The sequence below is a fragment of the Lissotriton vulgaris genome, chromosome 3_1 (genome assembly GCF_964263255.1).
Source record: "Lissotriton vulgaris chromosome 3_1, aLisVul1.2, whole genome shotgun sequence".
Classification (NCBI taxonomy): domain Eukaryota; kingdom Metazoa; phylum Chordata; class Amphibia; order Caudata; family Salamandridae; genus Lissotriton; species Lissotriton vulgaris.
The window spans coordinates 840,735,124-840,751,407 of NC_141689.1; positions in this window are offsets into that span (position 1 = coordinate 840,735,124).

The following is a 16,284-nucleotide window of genomic DNA, read 5'->3' on the forward strand; positions in this document are numbered from 1 at the left end:
CTCTGTCATTCCTGTTATAGTTTTGTAGCGACTCATTAATCAGTGTGTAGTAATCCATTCACTACATTCAAACAGTAATCAGCAGATGTACAATAAGTGGTACGTCCCCAGAGACATGGCAGTTATTGTGCACTGTGACATCACCATCATGGATGCACTGTATTTACAATGTGGTATATTATGGGGCAAAAACGGTACAGATATGTGATGTATTTGTGTTGTGAAGGTGGCACAGTGCTTGACTTGCATTGGAAACATCATGCAGCTCCAGCAATGCTCTTGGGGCCCTATGCTTACAATGTTGTGTCAATCCTCACACCTGTTTCAAGCAGATGCAGGGTTTTGATGCAGCATAAGCATAAAAGTGACTGAATGAAATCTTATAGATTTCACTCAGTGACTTTTAGGAGGCGTTCCTGCACCAGAACACCTCCACTCCCCCCTCTCTGCGCAGGAAAGCCTCCTTCTGGTGCAGGGCTTTACAATGTGATGTACTTTCCATATGCATGTCATTGTTTATACCACACACTATGGCACATCTTTTGCACCACCGCTGCATCACGAAAGTGACGCAACAGATGTGTAAAAGAGGCACAAGGGTGTTGTAAACCCGTTCCTAACACATACAAATTTACCCAGGTAGTTTCACTAGCAGTGCAAATTGAAGCATAGACTTGTAACATATTTATATGGATTTGTTACATTCAAGTGCTTCGGAAGTACTACACTATACTATAAATACCTTATAGATTTATGCTGTATCACTTCCTTATAGTTATGCAGTTTCACATTCACCTTACAGTAGTAATGTATTCATTCATTCATTTATGAACTACACATTCATTCTGACTTTTACAGACTAACATTGAAATATTGTTCTTTCTTTGAGCAGTGTAAGCAGTTCTAAAAAGAACAGTTTTTTGTGTTTTTAGTTTTCTATTTTTTTTGTATTTTTTGAACAAGTTTTTTTTTTAGCTAAAAAAATAGAGCAGGAACCCAAAAAGTGTCCAACAGGAACAAAATGGAATGTGAAAAAAAGTAATGACGATGACAGCAATGCTCACACTTCCTGCGTTTTATGAGGTCGATGGACTGTTCCCCGTAACATAAACGTTCTTCACAATAAATGCAGAGGATTTTAACTTCACTAAAATCATGTTCGATCTGTGGTTGTGGACTGCTTTCCACAGGTGGTGCACTTGATGTACTTGCTACAGCAGCAGGTGGGTCCTCTTGCGACCTCCGTGTTGCAGCTCTTGCAAAATTGCAGTGCCAAATGCATATTTCTTTGCAGGATCACCCCTGGAAAGTGTAGTTTGGCAACTTTTACAGGTCACAAGAGGTGCATTGACCTTTTTTGCCCCTTCAATAAATTCTCCATCAGAGGAGTGGCTGAAAGATGAGTCCATAGGTGTTGTCATCGTTCTAATTTGACAGGCTTCAGAGAAGAGATACTTCTTCTTAGAAAGTCAAAATAGAATGAGTTAAATATTAGAGGTCTTTCAAGAGTTGGAATAGGAAGTGTTATGAAGCAATCTAATCTCTTCTTTTTAAGTCAGATGGCTTTGCGTACGTTTACGGTGCTCTTACGATGCAAGTGTGAATGATGTACTTCTGCGATTTTTAAAAGTAATATACGCTTATTATAAGTTAAAAAAAATAGTTTCATGATTATGCCAGATAATGTCTTCCCCTAATATGTACATTAAATACCTAAATATATTTTTTGGGACAATTAGAAACTTTTGCGCCATACGCTTACGGAACACCATACATGACGTCACATGGAAGCGTAGATGCGAAGCGTAAAATCAAAGTGCACTCGTGACGTCTATGCGCAGAGTATAAATTACTGTACAAAGTATAGTGCGATTACCATACGCGTATGGTAAGATTATCCCTAAAAAAATGAAAAAAGAATTATATAGAATTTAATTTTAATATTTTGAAAAAAAATGTAATTAATAAACAAAAAACATTGAATTTAGTTTTATTATTTTACATTAAGAATATGAAATATATATTTATATATATCTATATATATATATCTATATCTATCTATATATATCTATATATATATATATATTCACTGAAAAAAACATAGGTTATAGACCATTTATAGTTAGGAATTAGCATTTACAAAACCTTGAAAATTCACTGAAAAAACCATAGGTTATAGACCATATATAGTTAGGAATTAGCATTTACAAACCCTTAATTTACTCGCACAAAACCATAGAAATTCGCATATACAGTTTGTTGCAATAACTATATATCGCGCACCCGCAATCCACTGCTGATGATTTCACATATTACATCATTCATGACATGGTCAGTGACATCACTGATGACTTCACTGATGACATCTCAAATGACATCACTGATGATATCACTGATGACAACTCAAATGACATCACTGATGACATCACTGATGTCATCTCAAATGACATCATTGATGACAACTCAAATGACATCACTGATAACATCACTGATGACATCTCAAATGACATCATTGATGACATCACTGATAACATCTCATTTGACATTACTGATCACATCATTGATGATATCATTCATGTGATAAAACGATGAATCTCTTCAGACTCTAATATAACCTTAGATACAATCAGTGTAAACAGACACTCACAGACTGTCACTCATCCATGGAGTTACTCACACACCTAGTCAGTCATGCAAAGAATCAATCACACCTCCATTCCCTCAACTATACAGTTATACATACCTTACTTATTAAAACATATACTAACACAAATTTACTCTCTTATACAATCCCTGATACAAGTTCACAATGATCCATACAGCCACTCACACATTCACTGGCTCTTATGCACAGTTATTTATATATGTCAACTCTCACATGGACTGTGTTTTACATATGTACTTACTTTGACATGTAGCACTGAGATATCCATTCATTCACCAATACACTCATGCACACAGTCAACTGCCCTTACAGCTGTTTCCACTTGCACTTTTGAACCCATACATCTAGTGAATCAACTGCTCACACATCTATGCACAGAGTCATACACCTCCCAGCCACCCACACACATACTCAGTCTCCCATACAAATACCTGGGCAACCAATCAATAACCCATATAGTTACTCATATAGCTACTGATCAACACATGCAGCAGTTTACATAACAACAGACATAATAATGCACAAATTAAGACAGTTTAGTCATTAACCCTTGCACTCAGTGAGACACATTTAATCATTCTCTCATACAGTCAGTCATGCACCTACTAAATCCTTCATCCAGACACTTATACATCCACTCATTCTTCAATATGTAAGACATAATTTTACTTTACAGAAAAATACAGTCACTGGATGATGTCATCAGTGATGTCATCAGTGATGTCATTTGAGATGTCATCAGTGAAGTCATCAGTGATGTAACTGACCATGTCATGAATGATGTAATATGTGACATCATCAGCAGTGGATTGCGGGTGCGCGCTATATAGTTATTGCAACTAACTATATATGCAAATTTCTATGGTTTTGTGCGAGTAAATTAAGGTTTTGTAAATGCTAATTCCTAACTATATATGGTCTATAACCTATGGTTTTTTCAGTGAATTTTCAAGGTTTTGTAAATGCTAATTCCTAACTATATATGGTCTATAACCTATGGTTTTTTCAGTGAATTTCAATGGTTTTTTAGTAGCAAATATCAAAAGCTGTCAAATGTCAAGTACGTGATAGGTAAAAACATTTTCGTGTTTATGCACGCTGATGTGCTTTGAACACTGCCCCCCCCCCTCTTTTCTCTTAGGAGTACTCTCTCTTTGCAGATAGTGAAGGGTAGTTAACGCAGGCCTTTGCCCCCGTTGTAATCCGTCGTGCCTGCTTCTCTCTCCATTTGATTGATTGTTATCCAAGCATTTACTGTTTTAGAATTGGTTCTCTTTGGTTCATTCTCTATTTACAAACAAGCACAGAGTCGCAATACTCTGTTTAGTCTTTGCAGATAGTAAAAAAACATTTAAAAAAACAAAAGGAATCGAGCAAAATCAGTAGGCCACTAATGGGATCTCTTTTTGACCTTGCTAAAATAGAAACATTAAGAACAACCCCTCATGAGAAATACGAAACTAGTGAGAGGAACTGAGCTCCACACGATGATGGCTGCAAAACAGCTCGGCTCCGCCACCCACCCCACCCAAAATAACGACAAACCCTATGCAAATATTATAAATATATACAACACACCAGCAAAGTAACAGGGTAAAACATTTTATTAAATAACTATTTACATAACTATTTTATACTTTTTGTTGCCCGATCCGGCTAGCTCAATCGATCGAGCATGAGACTCATGCACTCTAATCTCCTTGGCCTCAGTCAAGCATCAATAGTAAGATTTTCATACATGAGTGTACATTCTTGTTTTTGGTCCCTGAGTTGCTTCGATGTCACTGCCTTGCACAAATGGCATAAGTCCTGGATGTTGGGTGCCATAGTTCAGAGTTCTGAGCAGCGCTTGTAACACTGTCTGAAGCTTATTTGCACCTGCTGCAGCTTCACTATTCTCAAAGTAAGTGGGGGCCGTTTGTGGACCTGACTGCATTTGAAAACAATATGATACGGTGCCTCCCTAAACCGCTTGACGGAGGCCCCCGAGGGACGATGTGATGGCGTGGACTTGGAGGGGGCGTTTGGCTCCGACCCCCTCCCCAAGTCTTGTTGCCCTGGTGTGGCCTGAGATCGCCCCCGACATAGGCGGCCGGCTCCCGGGGTCAAGCAGAACTTTTTGCCTTTTGGTGACTCTTCAATTCTGAACATTGTCCCACAATCCGTTTGACCTGAAACGATTACACAAATGAAACATTTGTGAGTTTTAAATTTCTGGAGAAGTATAATTCACCAATAGCTTTCTCTGTAGATCTTTTTCCATTAACAATCCCAGTTCCATCACCCGCCCAGGATATCACTACTGTTAGTTGTCATTGTTGCTTCTGTTTTAATAAAAAATGTTTTAAGGTTTTTACTGTTTTTGTTGCGATGTATATATTTATAAGTTATTAAAGTGTTATAATCCTACAAATTTTTCATCGATTATTGCTCTTTGAGATATTCCCTGTCTACAAACAGAGAAGAATAGGAATATTCTGTCTCCCTTTGCAGATAGTGAAGGATAGGTAATGCGGACTTTTGTCCCCCGTTGTAATCCGTCATGCCTGTTTTTCTCCCCACTGATTGATTGATTGACTGGACATTTATTGTTCAAGGAATAGTTCTTTCGAGGTATTCTCTGTTTGCAAATAACGTGGAATAGAAATATTCTGTCTAGTCTTTGCAAGTAGTGAAGGGTGGGTATTGCGGACCTTTGTCCCCCGTTGTAATCTGTGATGCCCATCTACTCCCCACTGATTGATAAACTAGTTCCACCTGGCACATTTATTAGAGGTACATCATCTGGCTCAACCGGAGGGTACCCCTAATAAAGAAGACATATGTAAAATACGAAGTAATCACTGTATCCTATTAAACAGAAACTTTAGCATGAAACACACTTCAAAAGGAAGGGAAAGAAATCGAACATATTCAGTAGGCCACTGATGAGTTTTTGACTTCGCTAGAAATAAGAAACATGAAAGTGGTGAGAGAAGCCAAGCTTAACGTTACGGCAGCCACGAGGTAGCTAGGCTCCGCCACCCCCCCCACTGCTCCAAGCATGTCTGTCCCACCGCCCGCCACGCCCAATAACGGTAACATGAAATAGATACAAATCAGCAGATACCTACCCCCATTCCGGAAACTCCCGAAGTGCAACAGGTTCGCGGCTACGCCAATCCGGAAGACGAGGCCTTCGGCACGTGTAGGGCGAGTCCTGCTGACAGCCGTCGGCCGGGGAGGTCGTCGCGTAAGGTGGGCCAGGAGAGGAGCCGAGGCCGACGGGATCCCTTGTCCCATCCTTTTCTTTTTTCAATAATGGCTGCAACAACGGGGGGGGGATGTCTTGCACATGCCACCGACCCCCCCCTCCCGGGCCGGGAGAGGAGCCGAGGCCGACGGGATCCCTCTTCTTTCTTCAATAATGTCTGTGACAACGGGGGGGATGTCTTGCACATGCCACCGACCCCCCCCTGGGCCAGGAGAGGAGCCGAGGCCGATGGGATCCCTCTTTTTTCTTAAATAATTTCTGCGACAACGGGGGGGTGTCTTGCACATGCCACTGACCCCCCCCCCCTAGGCCAGGAGAGGAGCCGAGGCCGACGGGATCCCTCTTCTTTCTTCATTAATGTCTGCGACAACGGGGGGGGGGAATGTCTTGCACATGCCACCGACCCCCCCCCCCCCGGGCCAGGAGAGGAGCCGAGGCCGACGGGATCCCTCTTCTTTCTTCAATAATTTCTGCGACAACGGGGGGGGATGTCTTGCACATGCCACTGACCCCCCCCCCCAGGCCAGGAGAGGAGCCGAGGCCGACGGGATCCCTCTTCTTTCTTCATTAATGTCTGCGACAACGGGGGGGGGGAAGTCTTGCACATGCCACCGACCCCCCCCGGGCCAGGAGAGGAGCCGAGGCCGACGGGATCCCTCTTCTTTCTTCAATAATGTCTGCGACAACGGGGGGGGAAGTCTTGCACATGCCACTGACCCCCCCCCCCGGGCCAGGAGAGGAGCCGAGGCCGACGGGATCCCTCTTCTTTCTTCATTAATGTCTGCGACAACGGGGGGGGATGTCTTGCACATGCCACCGACCCGCCCCCCCCCCCCTCCTATCTCCTGGTCTGGCCTCCCCGTTCAGTCCTGAAGTGGCACCCTGCAGGCCACGGGGGGGATGTCTTGCCTCTGCCTCCGACCCCCCCCTCTTTTATCGCCTGGTCTGGACATCACGGATATCAACGCCAGGTGTCGGCGTGGGGTGCGCTGGGAGGGAGAGGCGGCGCGAACGAGCCTCTCCCACACCCCCAGGTGGGGGCCCTTCAGCTGCACCCCTAACGCTCCACTCACCCAACAAAAGGTCTCGACCACTATTGCGAGGCAATGATGCTCCGCTCACCCAGCGGGGGTCTCCTCCACTGTTGCGGTGCAACGACGCTTCTAGTTTCCTGCGTCCAGAAACGTTCTCCTCAACTTTGAAGATTCTATAAGAGCCACGGGGCTCCTGACCCCCGATGGGGAATGACTGCCATGATCACCCACGGAACGACCACGACGTAGCCGAGGGACGACGGCGCGCTCATGCCGGCGCCGGCCTCAGTCTTGAAATGATCAAAATCCTGCAAGACTACCAACTTGATCAATTCCGGTGGGACACCAGTATGACCCGGTAGGAGAGATTGTTGCCTCCCACCCCACTTTGACTGATGGTTCATGTCGCCAGTCCCCTCTGCTACCCTTCAACGAAAACTTTTGGACTGCCGAAAGAGGTCCCGGTCCAACAACGAGTTGGTGGAGACATTTTGACTATACTTGGACCTTCCTGACCTCACCCAAAATGGCGCCGGTACAAATGAAACTCTCAACTCCTTGTTGTGCCCCGATTGCTCAGCCTTGATATCATGAGATATGTATGCAGTTTTTAGCACATGAATTGATATGGGATAAGACTGATTATATGTTCGGACAATAAATTGATCCGGGATGGGTATTGATTATACGTTCGAACAATGAATTAACATGGGAAGGGTACTGATTACACGTTCGAACAATGAATTGATATTAAGTTCTAATGCATCATTGATTACTGTATTTATTATTGAAGGTTCGAATTGTCGACACTTTTGGTACTTGCTCACAATGAATTATCGATATGATTTTGTTGCACTTGTCGCACTTTTTACTATGAAATCAATGACCACTGACTCTGTTATGTTTTCCACAAATAAATACCCCCCCCCCCCCCCCCCATTTACAGTTCCAGCCTGCTCCGTGGCCGGCCCACGGGGTTGTAGGCCCGCATTTGTGCACCAACATTTTTATTAAAGGTTTTTGAAAATGCAAACGTAGTTGTAACGTGTAGATTGGTAAGTTTCGAATAAATGGCCACTGTTTCCGAATTTTTTTTTTTTTTTTAAAAAGCAGGTGAAATGAAGCAACTCAATTAGTTAAGGGTTAAAAAGTATAATACGCAGAAACATTGAAAATATGAATGGTCCAGGTTTGTTGTATGTGTTTTTCATTTTGTACAGCATAAAGCAATCGATAAAGATCCTGGTATTTAGCCTCTACTTTATTTGCTAGCTGTATCAGGGAATTTGTTTTAAATGCCCCTAAGCCACCCCGAAGGAATGTCACCTGGCCCCCCTAGTACGAACGAAAACGACCCCGTACCACTGTAGGTTATCTCTCTTCCTCAAAAATGACAAAAATTACTTTCTAGGACGTTTTGGACATTGATGATTTTCATATGATCTATTTATTAAAGTAATACTCATCTCTCCGCATGAAATTAATTTTCCACATGCTACACAAGTCAATCTCATCTGCCCAAAGTTCTTTTGCAGATTTGGGACCGTTTCCCTTGCCTCTGACTCACTTATTGCTAAGTCATTGGTGGATGTTTTTGCCGGTCGGGGGTTATCCACCAAATCTCGAAGTTGTGCTTTAGAATAATTAAGAGGGTGCCACCTCTCCATGTGCCGATGCATGGTATGATTACCATAGCTATATTTTTTTTCGGTCCCTCTCGAGAGTTTTTTTTTTGCAGATGAGGCAGGTAACGAACCTGGCATTAACTTTCATTTCATGAGAAGGAAAAGAAAAAAATTGCCAGATAAAATTCACTTTCACATGGGACGTTCTTGGCATTTCTTTCAGAAACTTTTACATCACTGTGTCATTTCTTTGTCTATCCTGGTTAAAGCAATGTCATGTAAATAGTTTTTAAAATGTTTTTTTTTAACGTGTTTACTTTGTTGGAGTGTTGTATATATTTATAAGTTATTAAAGTGTTATAATCCTACTACTATGTTAGAGTGCTATATATTTTTAATGTGACACATAATTGTGAAGACTTTGATGTACAAAAAGGCATCCCTGGAATCTTCCGCTTCAGGCTCGGTCCCACACACCCTGACAGTGAGAATCCCCTCCCCAATCACAATAGAGGATCGTTATCAGATAGTAGGAACGCGTGTGGTGTGACGGATCTCATGAGGTGGGGGCCTTGATCTACTGTAACTCCTTTGAACAGGGGTGATTCTCTACAGTTGGGGCCATAAACTACATCCGCAGGGCTAGGTGATAGCCTGGGACCGGCCTGGACAATCAGACACAGAGGAAGAGGAGTGTCAGAGGGTGCGGTAGTGAATAGGGTGAAAAGGAGGTGTCGGGCGGGCACAGGGTGTGATACTCAGGGAAGAGCAGCGCAGATGGGGGGAGGTTTATGGCCCATGCATGAGAGAGAGAGCAGGGGGGACCAGTGCGTGGGGGAGATGCTTGCGAGGGTGGGGAGACATGCTGAGGATCGGCGGCGTGCAGAGAGTGGGTCTGGTCAAGGCATCTAAAATGGCTGCCGTGCACGACAAAAGTGTGGCATTGGAAAAAAAGCAAGATGGCGCAGACAATGTTTATCAATACGAATTAATTTATAACAATTATTTTTAACAATATATTTACTCGCAGTGTCAAAATGGCGGTCAACACTTCCTGATTTCCTTCGAATCGAACGTTAACAGACGTCACGATCGGCGGCGTGCAGAGAGTGGGTCTGGTCAAGGCATCTAAAATGGCTGCCGTGCACGACAAAAGTGTGGCATTGGAAAAAAAGCAAGATGGCGCAGACAATGTTTATCAATACGGATTAATTTGTAACAATTATTTTTAACAATATATTTACTCACAGTGTCAAAATGGCGGTCAACACTTCCTGATTTCCTTCGAATCGAACGTTAACAGAAGTCAAGCGGCAAAAAAAAAAACGCTCACGCGCACCCGCTGGAAGACAAGTATCAACATATATGAGCCTCCTCAACCACCCTCAGAAAACATAGGGGGTCAGGATCTGTCTCCCATACCCCCTTATACTCAATACTCACATTGCTTTTCCTCCATCTTGTAATTTAATTAAATCGAAACACAAAATGGCGAATTCCCGTTTCGCTACCAGTTTGCGACCCGGTTCGCGAACCGAGAAGCGCTTCTACCGCGAAAAATCTAATTTTTTTTATTTGCCCCACGGGACCCTTTAATAACCCCAACATCATTCCTAGGGGGTCAAGAGGGGTCTACCTTGCCCCCTTTCATTAAATTCCCCCTTCATTTTTCTCCTCCTCTTGTCCCTCGATCCTACCGAGAGACAAGATGGCGGCCGCACCGGACTGTTTAGAATGTTGACAGACGCCGGAGAGCCAATCAGCTTCGCTTCGCAAAGCTCCGTTACGCGAAAAGTACGCGATCTGGAGCGCTATCCGGGACGCTGTCACAGATATATCTGTTTTTTTAAACGTTAATTTCTCGAAATCCACTGGAGCACATATATTGAGACCCAGCAAAGGCACATCGGGCTAACAGTCCCTACAATTTTGCCAAGTTTCGTGTAAATCCATTCAGCCGTTCGAGCTAAAAGTGAGGCCAAACGCCCTATGGAAAAATGAATGGGAAAAACGCGTTTTGGGACCCCCCTTTTTTCTCAGCCCCCTTGACGAAACCCCCCCAAATTTTTAGGGGCTGCTCAGAAACATAATGTGCCATTTTCCTGAAATTTTCAGCCGATTCAGTCCACAAACGCCAAAGTTATTAGACATGGAATTTTCAAAAGTTCCATAGAGAAAAAATCCTAACTATATATACCTACTTGTGACCGCCAGTAGGTAATATATATATATATATATATATATATATATATATATATATATATATATATATATATATATATATATATATATATATATATATATTCACTAAGAAAACCATAGGTTTCAGCAACGTTATAGTTAGGAATTAGCATTTAAACACCTTAGAAATTTACTGAAAAAAACATAGGTTTCACACATGTTATAATTAGCTGGACATTTCACTCATACAAAACCATTGAAATTTCCCCGTAATAGTTAGTTCAGCTAACTATAACTCATGCGCCCGCAATGCACTGCTGATGACGTCACATATTACATCACTCATGACATGGTCAGTGACATCACTCATGACATCACTGATGACATCTCAAATGACATCACTGATGACATCATCCTTGTGAAAGAGTGGCAGACCTCCTCGCACCGTAATATAACCTTTGATAAACACATTGAAAAATAGAAACTAAAATTTTCTAAACAATGGAGATACCAATACCAGTTACAACAACCTATTCAGTAATAATAAAATGTACATACACATCCACTCATTCGCCAACAGTTCTATATAGTCACTCATACATGCACTTACTCATCACATGTACTCATACACCTATACATCCTGTTACACACCGATACTCATCCATAGACTTACTCACACATGCAAATAAACTATCAAACATCCATTTACTTGCATATACAGCTATAAACACAGCACTAAACTTACTTTTACAGAAACATACTCATACTTACTCTCTTAAACAATCACTTATAGAAACACATACTTATTTATACAGGAACTCTTCCAATCTCTCACACTCTCACATATACTCACTTATATACATCAATACTCACATATATAGTTTAAAACATATGTAGTTACTCATAAAGATACTATTGAGACAGTCATTCACTCACTAACACACCCATACACACACTCATCCACCCATGCAGTCCTGCACACATGCTGTCTTCAAAACACATACAGTGAGTCAGTCATTCATGCATCTATGTGCTAAGTAATACCCCCACCAAACCATACAGACACTCATACTGATACTCAAAAAAACCAACTAATAACCCATATAGACATTCATGTAGCTACTCACTAACCCATGCAGCCACTTATACACAAAGTGAGACACTGATACAGATATTTACATATTTAAATATTACTCGCTAATACATGTATTCACTAAGATACACTTAATAAGTCAGGTATACAGTCAATTAAAAAAAATGTATTTAGACACTTATTTACCCATTTATTCTTCCATCGACCTTTAGATACACATATATAAAAAAAAAAAAATTCAGAAAGACACATATTCACTGAAGGATGTCATCAGTGATGTCATTTGAGATGTCACTGACCATGTCATGAGTGATGTAATATGTGACGTCATCAGCAGTGCATTGTGGGCGCACGAGTTATAGTTAGCTGAACTAACTAAGGGGCTCATTAGGATTGCGGATAATCCGCATCCTCCGGGCCGGCCGAAGCCACCGCCGGCCCGGAGGATGCGGATTATCCGCTGCGGACTGGAAAAAGACCCCCCGCCAGATTAGGATGGCTGGGAAATCTATTTTCCGTCCGCCGCTTTTCCGCCGTGGTCGCCTTCCGACTGTGCCGGAAAAGCTCAAACATGGCTGGCGGTGTCTATCAGACCCCGCCAGCCATATTACGATAGCTGCGTTCATATGCCTTTCCACAGCAGCATTTCTGCCGTGGGCAGGCATACGGTGTTGTCTTCGAGGGCTCGTTGCGGGCCCCCAGGGGTGAAGGGAGGGTAGGGGATGCACATGGGGAGTACCTATGGTACCCCCCACCTTTGCGTGCACGAAGCGACAGGCACCACGCGGTGCCTGCAGCTTCGTGCACGCAAATGTAAACAAGGTTTTTTAACATTGCGACGGGTACTGCTTCAAGCAGCACCCGCTCCAATGTTAAAAATACAGGATGTGACCGTAAGGGTGGCGGTCACATCCTAATTATCACGGACGGTCCCTCCACCTCTGGGGTGGCTGACGGACACAGGTCCATCCGCCATCCTAATAGGCCCTTTTAACGGGGGAATTTCAATGGTTTTGTATGAGTGAAATGTCCAGCTAACTATAACATGTGTTATAGGTTTTTTCAGTGAATTTCTAAGGTTTTTCAAATGCTAATTCCTATCTATAACGTGACTGACACCCATGGATTTTTCAGTGAATATATATATATATATATATATATATATATATATATATATATATATATATATATATATATATATATATATATATATATATATATATATATATATATATATATATATATATATATTCACTGGAAAAACCATAGGTTTCACACCGGTTAACGTTAAGAATTAGCATTTAAAAAACCTATTAATTTCACTGAAAAAACCATAGGTTTCACACCAGTTATAGTTAGCTGGAAATTTTACTGATATAAAACCATTGAAATTCCCACGTTATAGTTAGTCGGACTCACTATAACTTGCGAGTGCAATGCACTGCTGATGACATCACATATTACATCACTCATGACATGGTCAGTGACATCACTCATGACATCACTGATGACATCGTCCAGTGAATGTGTGTCTTTCTGAAAAATAAATATATTTTATATATGTATATGTTAAGGTCGATGGAAGAATAAATGTTTAAATAAGTGTCTAAATGGATGTTTTTTTTTAAAAAAATTGATTGGTAAACTGGCTTATTAAGTGTATCTTAGTGAATACATATATTAGTGAGTAATGTTTAAATATTTAAATATATGTATCAGTGTTTTACTTTGTGTATAAGTGGCTGCATGGGTTGGTGAGTAGCTACATGTGTGTGTATATGGGTTATTAGATGTTTTTTTAGTATCAGTATGAGTGTCTGTATGGTTTGGTGGGGCTGTTACTTAGCACATAGATGCATCAATGACTGACTCACTGTTTGTATGTGTTTTGAAGACAGCATTAGTGTAGGGTGGATGAGTGTGTATATGTGTGTGTTAGAGAGTGAATGCCTCTCTCACTAGTGTCTTTATGAGTAACTACATATGTTTTAATCTTGTATATATGAGCATTGATGTATATAAGTAAGTATATGTGAGAGTGAGAGATTGAAAGAGTTCCTGTTTAAATAAGTATGTGTTTCTATAAGTGATTGTTTAAGAGAGTAAGTATGTGTAAGTTTCCTTAGAAGTAATGTGCTAATGTGTGTATAGTTGTATATGCAAATAAATGGATGTTTATTAGTTTATTTGCATGTGTGAGTATATGTGTGAGTAAGTTTTTGATGACTGTCGGTGTGTAACAGGATGAATAGGGGTATCACTACATATGATTGTGTGAGTATATGTATGAGTGACTATATAAAACTGTTGGTAAATATGTGAATGTGTACATAGATGGTGGAATTACTGAATTGGTTTTTTTGTAAATGTTAGTTTCTATTTTTGAATATGTGTTTCAAGGGTTACTTTACAGTGAAAGGAGGTCTGTCACTCTGTCACAAGGATGGTGTCATCAGTGATGTCATGAGTGATGTCACTGACCATGTCATGAGTGATGTAATATGTGATGTCATCAGCAGTGCATTGCATGCGCAAGGTATAGTGAGTCCGACTAACTATAACGTGGGAATTTCAATGGTTTTATATCAGTAAAATTTCCAGCTAACTATAACTGGTGTGAAACCTATGGTTTTTTCAGTGAATTTAATAGGTTTTTTAAATGCTAATTCCTAACTATAACCGGTGTGAAACCTATGGTTTTTTCAGTGAATTTCATAGGTTTTTTAAATGCTAATTCCTAACTATAACTGGTGTGAAACCTATGGTTTTTTCAGTGAATTTCATAGGTTTTTTTAATGCTAATTTTTAACTTTTTGTAGGGCTTCATACCTATGTACTTTTTAGTGAATTTCTAAGCTTATTTTTTCACAAATGTCTTTAGCTGAGAAAGGTATGTTTTTCTAAAAATGAACACTATAATGTATATTAAGATACTATTTTTATTTTAAAAGAGTATTTTACTTTTTTTTTTATATATTTGACTTTGGAGCGCTCCCGGTGCGCGTTCCAGTGAACGCCCTGGTGCGCGTACCGTCAGCGCTCCAACAAAAAAAAAAGAAAAAAAAAATAATGAAGGAGTGACCATAAGGAATGGGGACAGAGAGAGTGGTGTTAAGAGAAAGAGAGCTAAAGGGAGGATTACAGAGGGACTGTGTAATAGATAGTAAGACAGATAAAAAGTGTAAGAGGAAGTAACTGAGAAAAGAAAAATGAATAAGGGAGCAAAAGAAAAGAAGAAATAGGAAGAAGACTAAAGCAGAGGTTCTGGGAGAATGTAAATGGATGATGAAAGTAAAAGGAAGGACAGTTAAGTATGGGAATGACAGGTAGTGACGGAATGAGAGGAAAGGAATAGTAGTGATGGAGGGAAAGTAAATAGCAGTGAATATAAGCAAAGAGGGGTGAAACAGGGTACATGTAAGTGAATAAGGGTAAGACATGGGGAATAATAGAGCGAAAGAAGAGAGAGAGTAAAAGAAGGAGTTCACAAAGGGACTAAGTGAACCAGTAAAAAAGGTAAGTGAAGGAGTGTGCATAGACAGAGGTACTGAAAGAAGTTGAATGTGGTAGGAAGTAAACTTGGAAGAAAAGAATAAGTGAGGAAAGCAAAGTAAGGAACCAGGGGTGAGGTAGGGTGAGAGAAAAATAGTGAAAATAAAACCAAAGGTGATAACAAAAAAGATTTTGTAAACACACTTACCATATAATCAATGCAAACTTGTATCTGTGAAAGATAAAACAAAAAACACGTTATAATTACTTAAAAATATATAATAAAATAGAAGAAACAGTTCATGAGGTTTAAAAATCTACAAAAGTTTACTAAGAAATGAAGCAATAGTGAAGGATACAAAAACAGAAAGAAAGTAATGTAGAAAGAGAAAAAAAAAGGAAAAAGAAATAGAAAGAAAACAAATTCCTAAAGATAAATAAGATACTAAAAGAATGTAAGATATCAAAACAAAATCAGTAAAGATAAGAAAGTAAAAGAAAAATGAGTGAAAAGGAGAGAAGTCTGATTGAGAAACTATAAATAAAAAAGAGGAATAGAAGATGATTGAGAGTGAGTGAAGTGAAGTCACAGAGTGAAGGGATGAAAGGAATGAAGTTAGTATAGAACGATGGATAAAACAGGAGTGAGAGAGTAAGTGCACAGAAAGACAAAAGGAAGAACTAAGTGAACTACAGTACAATGAGTGCGAAAGAAAAAAAAATGGAGAAAAAGAAAGAGAGGGTTAGGAAACTAAAGCAGTAGTACTGTGAGAATATGAAAAAGATAAAAAGTGGTGGAAGGAACAGAGGAAATGCAGACAGTTCCTATTAGATTGAGAAGTTGTGAATGAAGTGCACTAAAGAAACAGCGATGAAAAAAGAGTGTAAATTAGTAAAGAGAGGTAAATAAGGATGAAAAAGAAAATGAGTGTAAGACAATG